General features: G+C 36.0%; 1 long non-coding RNA gene across 1 annotated transcript in view; it reads left to right on the top strand.

The window, feature by feature from the left end:
- The window catches only part of LOC143264788 (uncharacterized), a 76607-nt gene that overhangs the window by 45287 nt on the left and 19206 nt on the right, over positions 1-12114 (top strand). The gene's annotated exons all lie outside the window — the stretch shown is intronic.

Genomic DNA, 12114 nt, shown 5'->3' with positions numbered 1-12114 from the left:
CAACGGTTTATTACTCGTTAACTCGTATGGGATGTCCGACGATTCTACTTACGTAATAATCGCTGTAATAACCTCTGCTTCAGAATTCTATTATTTATTAAAATTCTGCGATGTATTGTCTCAACACGTTGTTTCATTATGACTGCGTTTACATTCATTGAAATATTAGTTAAAAAAAAAATGATAATCGTGTATTAAAATCATACTAAAAAAAAATAGAAAATTATAATTGTATCATCATGTATCAAACTGATGTTAGAAAATAGAAAATTGTAACTGTATTACCATGCAGTAAAATGAAATTAATAAAATTAAAAAAATTAATGAAATTACAAAAATGAAATTAAAATGAAATTCAAATGAAATTTGAAATGTTACATCAAATTTTTTAAAACATTTAGAAATATAGTAAAAGAGGTATCAATGTGGGGCGTTAAGAAACAAGGAAGAAGAGAGAAATAATCGTTAGATGGGAGTTCACACGTGCACATTAATAGAACATGCCGCTTCTCCCCATATGAAGCCTGTTTCTCGGGTGTTTTCGGTTTGGAGAGGAAAAAAAAGACAGAAACTTGCCAGCAAGTAAAAGCACGAACATCGTCTCTTTCCCGGAGTAACTTCACTGGCAGTCGCGTCTCTTGGAAACGTATCTATCCGTAAACTGGCTCGAAATGTACGTACACGTCGCGGGGATATGTACTGGCAACAGTCGTCGCAGCAGTTGTCGAGATTCGGTGGAAAAAAAGTCGTGGAACCTAGAAAACCTCGTGGCTAAGCCGACAACTTCTTTAACGAGCGCCAAGAAGCGTTTCTTTAAACGTCATCATCGAGAATAGCATTTGCTAACGTTGGTATGAGTGGGGCAGTGTATTTAGCGCGTTGATATTACAGCGCGTTAATATTGCAATGCGTTGATATTACAACACGAAGGTATTTCAACGCTTTGAGAGACAACGCGTTTATATCACAACGCGTAGGTGTTTCAGCGCTCCGAGATACAACGCGTAGATATTTCAACGCGTCGATATCATAACGCGTAGGTATTACAACGCTCCGTAATACAACGCGTCGATATCACAACGCGTTGGTATTTCAGCGCTCCGAGATACAACGCGTAGATATTTCAACGCGTCAATATCACAACGCGTGGATATTTCAACGCTCTGTAATACAACGCGTAGGTATTTCAGCGCTCCGAGATACAACGCGTACATATTTCAACGCGTAGATATTTCAACGCTCTGTAATACAACGCGTTGGTATTTCAGCGCTCCGAGATTCAATGCGTAGATATTTCAATGCGTCGATATCACAACGCGTAGGTATTTCAGCGCTCTGAGATACAACGCGTCGATATCACAACGCGTAGGTATTTCAGCGCTCAGAGATACAACGCGTAGATATTTCAACGCGTCAATATCACAACGCGTAGGTATTTCAACGCTCTGTAATACAACGCGTAGATATTTCAACGCGTAGATATTTCAACGCGTAGATATTTCAACGCTCTGTAATACAACGCGTTGGTATTTCAGCGCTCCGAGATACAACGCGTAGATATTTCAACGCGTAGATATTTCAACGCTCTGTAATACAACGCGTTGGTATTTCAGCGCTCCGAGATACAACGCGTACATATTTCAACGCGTAGATATTTCAACGCTCTGTAATACAACGCGTTGGTATTTCAGCGCTCCGAGATACAATGCGTAAATATTTCAATGCGTCGATATCACGACGCGCAGGTATTTCAGCGCTCTGAGATACAACGCGTCGATATCACAACGCGTAGGTATTTCAGCGCTCAGAGATACAACGCGCAGATATTTCAACGCGTCAATATCACAACGCGTAGGTATTTCAACGCTCTGTAATACAACGCGTAGATATATCAACGCGTAGATATTTCAACGCTCTGTAATACAACGCGTTGGTATTTCAGCGCTCTGAGATACAATGCGTAGATATTTCAACGCGTCAATATCACAACGCGTAGATATTTCAACGCTCTGTAATACAACGCGTAGGTATTTCAGCGCTCCGATATACAACGCGTCGATGTCATAACGCGTAGTTATTTCAGCGCTCGGAGATACAACGCGTAGTTATTTCAACGTTCCGAGATACAACGCGTAGATATTTCAATGCTCCGTGATATAACGCGTAGATATCTCAACGCTTGGAGATACACCACGTCGATATTTCAACGCATTGAGATACAGCGCATCGATATCACAACGCATAAATATTTCAACGCTCCGAGCTACAACTCATACCAATATACCACCCCATTTCAACCCAAAATATCTACATCTAGAAACAAAATACACCCAGTACAGAATAATGCATTATCCACCCTCAAAGTACCTTTCTCTAACCCTAAAAAATTCATCCAAGCAAACATAACACGGTGTAAAGCCGCCAAAATCCGTAGGCGGATTTCCGTAAATCTCAACGATCCGTTGGATCGAGTAAAAATTTTTCGGGGCCACAACGTCGTAACGTCGACGGTGAAATTACGATGAAAGGAAAAGGACACTCGTAATTTATCCGTCGCTCCGCCGGAGAACGTTTTTAGGTCGCCTTCAGCGAGAGGGAGGGGGTGTCTGGATGCTGCCGCATCGATCCGATACATCACGGGGGCATTTACATCCCCTCCGTGTCACCCCCGTCCACCCCTTCATCTATTTCTCTTCCGTCGCCAGTTCTTTCGATCTTCTTTTCCTCTCGGTCCTTCGGTCCAGCCACCATCGAGGGTGGTTGGACGCTTATGCCGCCACTTTCTTGGGGGCGCTTGCGCAACCACCCCTACGCGTCCCTTCCGATGGTCCCGTAACCTACCCTTACCAATTCTCGTACCTCTCTTTCTTCCGTCAACCTCCCTTCGCTCTTACCCACCGATGCAACGGCCATTGTCTGCGCGTGAAATCTCGACTCTTCCTTTATTTGAATGGATAATTTTCCCGAGCTTTATGCACTTTTTATTTGGTGGCTTTCTTACGGAGGTTTAATCCTGTGAGTACATCTTTGTAAAAAATGGAGGTACACCTTTGCAAAAACTGAGATGGGTAGAATGTTAATGTCGTTCATATGTTACGTACATATGGAAATGTTCATATGTTACATACATATGGAAATGTTCATATGTTATATGCATATGAAATGTTCACATGTTACATAGATATGGAAATGTTCACATGTTACATACATATGAAATGTTCATATGTTACATGGATATGGAAATGTTCATATGTTATATACATATGAAATGTTCATATGTTACATACATATGGAAATGTTCATATGTTACATAGAAATGGAAATGTTCATATGTTATATACATATGAAATGTTCACATGTTACATACATATGGAAATGTTCATATGTTACATACATATGGAAATGTTCACATGTTGCATACATATGAAATGTTCATATGTTACATACATATGGAAATGTTCACGTGTTACATACATATGAAATGTTCATACGTTACATACATATGGAAATGTTCATACGTTACATACATATGGAAATGTTCACATGTTGCGTACATATGAAATGTTCATATGTTACATACATATGAAATGTTCATATGTTACATACATATGGAAATGTTCATATGTTATATACATATGAAATGTTCACATGTTACATACATATGAAATGTTCATATGTTACATACATATGGAAATGTTCACGTGTTACATACATATGAAATGTTCATACGTTACATACATATGGAAATGTTCATACGTTACATACATATGGAAATGTTCACATGTTGCGTACATATGAAATGTTCATATGTTACATACATATGAAATGTTCATATGTTACATACATATGGAAATGTTCATATGTTACATACATATGGAAATGTTCATATGTTACGTACATATGAAAATGTTCATATGTTACATACATATGGAAATGTTCATATGTTATATACATATGAAATGTTCACATGTTACATACATATGAAATGTTCATATGTTATATACATATGAAATGTTCACATGTTATATACATATGGAAATGTTCACATGTTACATACATACGAAATGTTCATATTGTTTTAATAAATGTCGCTAGTTTTCCTTGAATTAAAAAAATTCCGTTACTTTCCATACTGTATACATAGTATAAGTTATTGAAACACACAAATAATTATTGGATCATTCGCTGAGTGAGAAGCGTGAATTTTGCGGTAACACGAGCTCCGAATCGGAATAAATTTTTCACCGGCTGCCGCGCAAACGCATGTAAAGCCTCGCGACGGCGAAAAATTAATTTCCGTCCGATTTACAATTCCCCCGCGAGTGGAATCGCGCAGCCGTAATAAATAAATAAATAAATAAATATATAAATATGCAATGCCGGCACGCACCACATACCTCACGCGAACACGAATTCGCAACGTGTATCCATCGGTTAAGCCGGTCGGCCATACTTCTGCAAGAAGATCAAACAGACCGGGAGTTTTTCATTCTAATTACTCCGTGCTGAGCAATTACCGAGATAACATTGGTCGACGTTTCGTTCGAATTCCGAAAGAATCGTCTCTTCACTGTCTTCTTCTTCTCCAACATTCTGTGCAATCGTCATCCTCTCGGTTTTTAATAAATTTCTCGGATTATTCCCTCGAGAATTTGCGTTCACATGTCAACTTCTTGTATCAATGTCCAACGGGTCAATAGTTATGTACTTCTTTTGTTTTTGTACCTAAGTGATGTAGCAGTTAATTGTTTAATTAACCTATATCTCGTACTATCTGTTTGATCGTTCAAATGTCTGAAGGTCTTTGGTTAGGTTAGGTTAAGTCCATCGGTGGTTAAAAGTGAGGTTAGCTCACGTCAAGATCTGAAGTTTCTAAAATTTCAATCTGGAAGTTCTTGAGTATAGAAGACTTGATTGTTCAAATGTCTAAAGGTAAACTTTAGTCAGGTTAGGTTAAAAGTCCATCAGTGGTTAAAAGTGAGGTTAGCTCACGTCAAGATCTGAAGGTTCTAAAATTTCAATCTGGAGGTTCTTGAATATTCAAGAAGGCTTGACGAGTAGCTACATACATTACATATGTAGCTGTATAAAATATCGAGTAAACTGCCAATGAAAAAACTTCGAAATACATCCCCAAAATTTATTTTGACAAACCTAAAAACTCTCAAACCTCTAAAATATTTCAAAACCGATTGGAACGACAGTGAAGGGACGAGATTTAATTACGTCGTTAATTCGAAGTAGTTTCAAATTGAAACAATGGTCAGCCCGGTTACAGGAGATTTCAAAGAGGCAGGACAAAGGGCTGCAAAGGATAGGCAATAGGTTGCATCGGATTCTCGAGGAACAAAACAGCAATCAATAAAGACGAAGTTAGGATCCGCACGGCGGATTCCTTCAATCAAATTAGGAACATCAAAGTAGCCAGCAAGGCGAAGGAAAGAGGACGAAAGGACGGAAAGGTGGACGAGCCGGAGCTCGACATTCCTCGAGGGGTGGAAGCTGGGAATTAGCCTCTATCTCCAGAATCCGAACCCTCGAGACAAAGAACTACCCCCTCTTCTCGGCTCGTTGATACCCTTCGTCATCTAAGATCGCAGACTTTGCTGCTTCCTGGCTTTGTTAAGGAATCATTCTGGGCGTGGCCTTTCGATCTTCGACACTTTTTCAATTTTGGGACTTTGGAATTTTGGGATTTTGCTTTTTTGGAACTTTAGAATTTTGGAATTTTGGAAGTTTGCACTTTGGAACTTTAGAATTTTAGAAGTTTGCATTTTTGAACTTTAGAATTTTTGAATTTTGAAAGATTGCACTTTGGAATTTTAGAATTTTGGAATTTTGGGATTTTGCACTTTTGGAACTTTAGAATTTTGGAATTTTGCACTTTGGAACTTTAGAATTTTGGGATTTTGCTCTTTTGGAACTTTAGAATTTTGGGATTTTGCACTTTTGGAACTTTAGAGTTTTGGAAGTTTGCACTTTGGAACTTTAGAATTTTGGAATTTTGCACTTTTGGGACTTTAGAATTTTGGGATTTTGCACTTTTGGAACTTTAGAATTTTGGAAGTTTGCACTCTGGAATCTTAGAATTTTGGAATTTTGGAATTTTGGAATTTTACACTTTTGGAACTTTCGAATTTTGGAATTTTGTACTTTTGGGACTTTAGAATTTTGGAACTTTGCACTTTGGAACTTTAGAATTTTGGAACTTTGCACTTTGGAACTTTCGAATTTTGGAATTTTGTACTTTTGGGACTTTAGAATTTTGGGATTTTGCACTTTGGAACTTTAGAATTTTGGAAGTTTGTACTTTGAAACTTTAGAATTTTGGAATTTTGCACTTTGGAACTTTAGAATTTTGAAATTTTGCACTTTGGAACTTTAGAATTTTGGAACTTTGCACTTTGGAACTTTCGAATTTTGGAATTTTGCACTTTTGGAACTTTAGAATTTTGGAACTTTGCACTTTGGAACTTTAGAATTTTGGGACTCTAGACTTTACAGCATTGGACTCTGGAATTTTGAGATATTTGGACTCTGATGTGGGGATTATGAGATCAAGGAATTTGAGGACCAAGACTTTGGCAGCTTGGAATTTCAAACTCAGAAGTTTGAGGGCATCCTAATTTTACTGTACCACTTCAAAATTTTCAGATCTTGCAATTCGGACTTCGAGATTTTGAAACTCTCTGATATTAGAATTATGGAACCCTCAATTTTTATTTTTACAGAATGACACTTTGGAATTTTGAGACCTCAAGACTGAAATTTTAGGACTTTAAGATCTTAATGAAAGCTAACCTCACTTTTAACCACCGATGGACTTTTGTTTCTAACCTAATATTTCTAACCTAACCAAAGTTTATCTTCAGACATTAGAACAATTAAGTCTTGGATGTAATATAAAATATTCTGCAGTAAGGTATCTATAACAGAAGTATTTCGTAAGAAATAAAGAATATGCGATCAGAAGAATTGAATAAAATTTAATGGAAGTTTCATCGGCACGAGAGCATCGTATCTAACCTAACCAAAGTTTATCTTCAGACATTAGAACAACCAAGTCTTGGATGTAATATAAAATATTCTGCTAGAAGGTATCTATAACAGAAGTATTTCGTAAGAAATAAAGAATATGCGATCAGAAGAATTGAATAAAATTTAATAGAAGTTTCATCGGCACGGGAGCATCGTATCTCCTAATTTCCTTTGCCTTTCTGCCGGTTCAGAGAAAGGAAAAAAGGAGGAACTTTATCAGGAAACTCGATAAAGGGAGTCCGCGAATTTTCTACGAAATCGGAGAGATTCTGAGCGGGCTCGTATCTTATCGCGAAACAGACGTCCATGCCAGAATCCCGGCTCTGGCTTCCATATAGGTACGTACCTGTATTATATCCGCGTCGTTCACATATCTGGCTAGATCGCATCACATTCTACCAGCACCCTCCTCTCTTTCGATATATAACTATATATATCGTATACATCGACTCTACCGTGTATCAATATTATCTCTCGCGAAATATCCAATGGACGTCGCGTTTCTCTCTTATTCCGCGACCGATACGTCATACGATATTTTCGCTTCGGTTTTTGCGACGATGATGCATGATTTTCGAATATTTCGCTATCTGTTATTTATTTGTGTTGAGGAACCCTTTATTTCAAAGGGTCAAGTTAGGTACCTAAATAAATTGCAGATTTGACGATTAATAGAAACCTTTTGAAGTGAGACACATGTTTGTATGAGGGTTGGAAATGAACTCTTTATTTGGACTACTTTATTTAGTATCAAATCTGTAATTTATTTATGTAAGATTCATGTTTGTATGAGGGTTGAAAATGTATTCTTTAATTGGACCTCTTCATGTAGTATCAAATCTGTAATTTATTTATGTAAAATACATGTTCGAATGAGGGTTGAAAATGACCTCTTTACTTGGACCTCTTCATGTAGTATCAAATCTGTAATTTATTTATGTAAAATACATGTTCGAATGAGGGTTGAAAATGAACTCTTTACTTGGACCTCTTCATCTAGTATCAAATCTGTAATTTATTTATGTAAGATACATGCTCGTATGAGGGTTGAAATGCACTCCTTACTTGGACCTCTTCATCTAGTATCAAATCTGTAATTTATTTATGTAAAATACATGTTCGAATGAGGGTTGAAAATGAACTCTTTACTTGGACCTCTTCATCTAGTATCAAATCTGTAATTTATTTATGTAAGATACATGCTCGTATGAGGGTTGAAAATGCACTCCTTACTTGCACCTCTTCATGTAGTATCAAATCTGTAATTTATTTATGTAAGATACATGTTCGTACGAGGGTTGAAAATGTACTCTTCATTTCGATTTTTTCTATAATCATCAAGTCTGCAATACATTCATGTAAGACACGTGTTTATTTAAGGGTTGAAGATGAACTTTTTATTTCGACCATTTAACTTGCTGTCAAATATGTAATTTATTTAATAAGATACATGTCCATATGAGGGTTGAAAATGAACTTTTTATTTTGAACCTTCTTATAATCAAGTCTGAAATTTATTTATAAAAGACAGATATTGTTTGAGGGTTGAAAATGAACTCTTTATTTCAACATCATTGATCATCAAGTGTACATAATTCAATATACATCATCAAATATGTAATTCATATACATAAAACGTAATAATAATTTCATAGTACCTGTGCATGGAGTACATAGTTTATTTGCAAGACAGTATAAGGGTGGTTGAAAAGAAATTTTGTAGAAAATTCATAGCTGGAAAAGTACGTTACGAGAAGTTAGAGTCGAGGGTTGGTCGCGGCAAAACAGCGATTAGGAAAGGGGGGTGTAGAAGGAGGGTGAGTATGGGGTGAGAAGAGTGACAGGACGAAGGAAGGGTGAGTTTCTTGCTCGATGGACGCCTTTTCTTGCGGCGAGTACTCGCTGCGACACAAATAACGTATGATTGAGTGAACGCCGCGAGGGATTTCCAGACGTGGAAACGGAATATCGCGCGAGGGCGGAGAAGAATGGCGTAGAGAAACGTCGACGTTTAGTCGTGGGGAGGAAAAGGCACCCTGTAGCGCCTCGCGGGAGCATAACAGCCCCGAAAATCGACGCTCCTCGAATTTTCTTACCCTTCCGTGTTTCTTCAGATTTTCGCATTGCTATTCGCGTTCCTTTGCTTGCTACCCCTATGCTCAGAAAACTTCTCTACGACCTAATTAAGTTAGGTTAGTTTCTATTAAGTTAATAATTTAAGTACTGTAATGTATTTTTGTATGCAGAACTGTTGAGTTCAAAAATAAAATTAAAAGGGTGTCGACATTTTATGAGTACACAAGGGGTGGCTTCTTTAGATCATTAAAATTCTACAAGCTTATTTTAATAATTGACATAGTGAATTTTTCTGCTCTTCATTCTCAGTCAAAGTTTTGTATAGTTTCGTTGAAATATTTTAAGGGGGTTGAATGATGAGGACCCGATGTCATATAACAAAATAAAAATGATTGTTGTCTAACTTAAATATAATTGTTAAAAAGTAGTCTAAAATCTTTCTTATAAATTGATGCATTTTTAGTGTGGCTGATAGTCAAGTTAACACAAGTTCACCCTTTTTTCTCTTTAATTAATTTTTATGCAAAAAATGTGTAACTTCGATCATCGCCCCTTTTTCTCTTTAATTAATTTTTATACAAAAAATGTGTAACTTCGATCATCGCCCCTTTTTCTCTTTAATTAATTTTTATACAAAAAATGTGTAACTTCAATCATCACCCTTTTTTCTCTTTAATTAATTTTTATACAAAAAATGTGTGACTGCAATCATCGCCCTTTTTTGTCTTTAATTAATTTTTATACAAAAAATGTGTAACTTCGATCATCACCCTTTTTTCTCTTTAATTAATTTTTATACAAAAAATGTGTAAGTACCTTCATAAAAAATAAGGAAAGAACTTAAATTACCCTCAGGTACAAATTTATTAATCCACAATTAAACGAAAGTGTTCGGAGTCTAAAAGTAGCTCGTCAGAGAGGGAGAATTTTGAGGCAGTGTCGTGCCACGAAAGAAACATAATTTTAAGTAAATGTCACCCCCGGGAATTCATGCGTCCGTACATTGTCTGAAACGATTCGGTTTTTGCCCCGATACTCAGGGTAAACGAAATCATCGATGGTCGAACGAACGAGAAAGGGGGTCGATCGGGTAGACGTAACCCCTGATCTCGAGCTATTTCGATCTTCGTTGCTTCGAATCGACAGGAAAAGTAGCGAAGGGTGGTCTGAGTGTAGCCGGTTTATCCGACTGGCGTTTCCGGCGGCGTATCGCGGTCCTATCGTTTCGATATGACGGTCCTGAGGGTTGGTCCAAGTAAAATCATTAGTAATGCGATTGTGCCGCCCTCGGCTTCATCCCTTGGACAAACGTTTCCAAGTGTATTTACGGATTTTTGCAAAATTTTAGGGGATCGGATTGCATTCTTAGCGGACTCTTGTAAGTACGTTAACATATGAGTTGAATTTTTTATATGTATGCAATGTTGAAATTTTTAAATCGATTAGTGAACTATATTATTGTATTGTATATTTTAGTACAATGACATATTAATTATTTTTTACGTACATTATATAATAAATAATATATTATTACATTATAATTCATTAGTCTAAACAACCCCTCTCGTGCATATATTTAAAAGATAACTCATATGTTAATGTACTCACAAGAACGTACCGTTAAGAATACAATAAATATAAGTAAATAATTATTTATCAAATGTCACGTATTTACAGAAATGAAATTTACTATTCAACAGCCGAAGAAAAAAATGTCGACATAAATCAAGGCAAATCGTTCTCAGCGTCCACACGGTTTCCTTTTCCTCTTTTTTGACGCAGAGGTCAATGCACATCAGCAACGTGCCTATTACCAGCATTCGACCGGTATTAATCTGGCCGAGCTAATTGCATGTCGATTACAGTGATCGTAACGAGCGCCGATAAATACTGGAATCGGGGCGAAAAGTTTCCGCTCGCAGCCAACGTTTCCGTGCCGTTCTTCGTCAGAGTTTTACGAGCCGAAAACTGTTGCCACAAAGTGTTCCACGGACATTGCGAAATCTCGTGGCTTTATAGCAATGAACGGTGGTTATTTCGCTGTGTTATCGAACTGCAATTACATTCCGATCCGTTAACACAAAAATCTCTATATCATCACCTTACTGATCCATTCATAACAAATATTTCTGTATGAAAAAATCGACATTTGTATGAAAATATTCGTAGGATACATACTTTCATTTGTATGAAAATATTTGTAGGAGATATATTTTTATTTGTATAAAACATAGGAGACATATATGTTATTGTATAACATAGGAAATTAATATGTTATTGTATATTATAGGAAATTAATATGTTATTGTATATCATAGGAAATTAATATGTTATTGTATAACATAGGAGACATATATGTTATTGTATAACATAGGAAATCAATATGTTATTGTATAACATAGGAGACATATATGTTATTGTATGTGATAGGAAATTAATATGTTATTGTATATCATAGGAAATTAATATGTTATTGTATAACATAAGAGACATATATGTTATTGTATATCATAGGAGACATATATGTTATTGTATAACATAGGAAATCAATATGTTATTGTATAACATAGGAGACATATATGTTATTGTATGTGATAGGAAATTAATATGTTATTGTATATCATAGAAAATTAATATGTTATTGTATAACATAGGAGACATATATGTTACTGTATAACATAGGAGACATATATGTTATTGTATAACATAGGAGCCATATATGTTATTGTATGACATAGGAGACATATATGTTATTGTATATCATAGGAAATTAATATGTTATTGTATAACATAGGAGACATATATGTGTTTGTATAACATAGGAGACATATATGTTATTGTATAACATAGGAGCCATATATGTTATTGTATGACATAGGAGACATATATGTTATTGTATATCATAGGAAATTAATATGTTATTCTATAACATAGGAGACATATATGATATTGTATAACATAGGAAATTAATATGTTATTGTACTAAAATATACAATACAA

This window comes from Megachile rotundata, chromosome 7 (genome assembly GCF_050947335.1).
Source record: "Megachile rotundata isolate GNS110a chromosome 7, iyMegRotu1, whole genome shotgun sequence".
Classification (NCBI taxonomy): Eukaryota; Metazoa; Arthropoda; class Insecta; order Hymenoptera; family Megachilidae; genus Megachile; species Megachile rotundata.
This window is presented reverse-complemented; position numbering and strand designations above follow the sequence as displayed.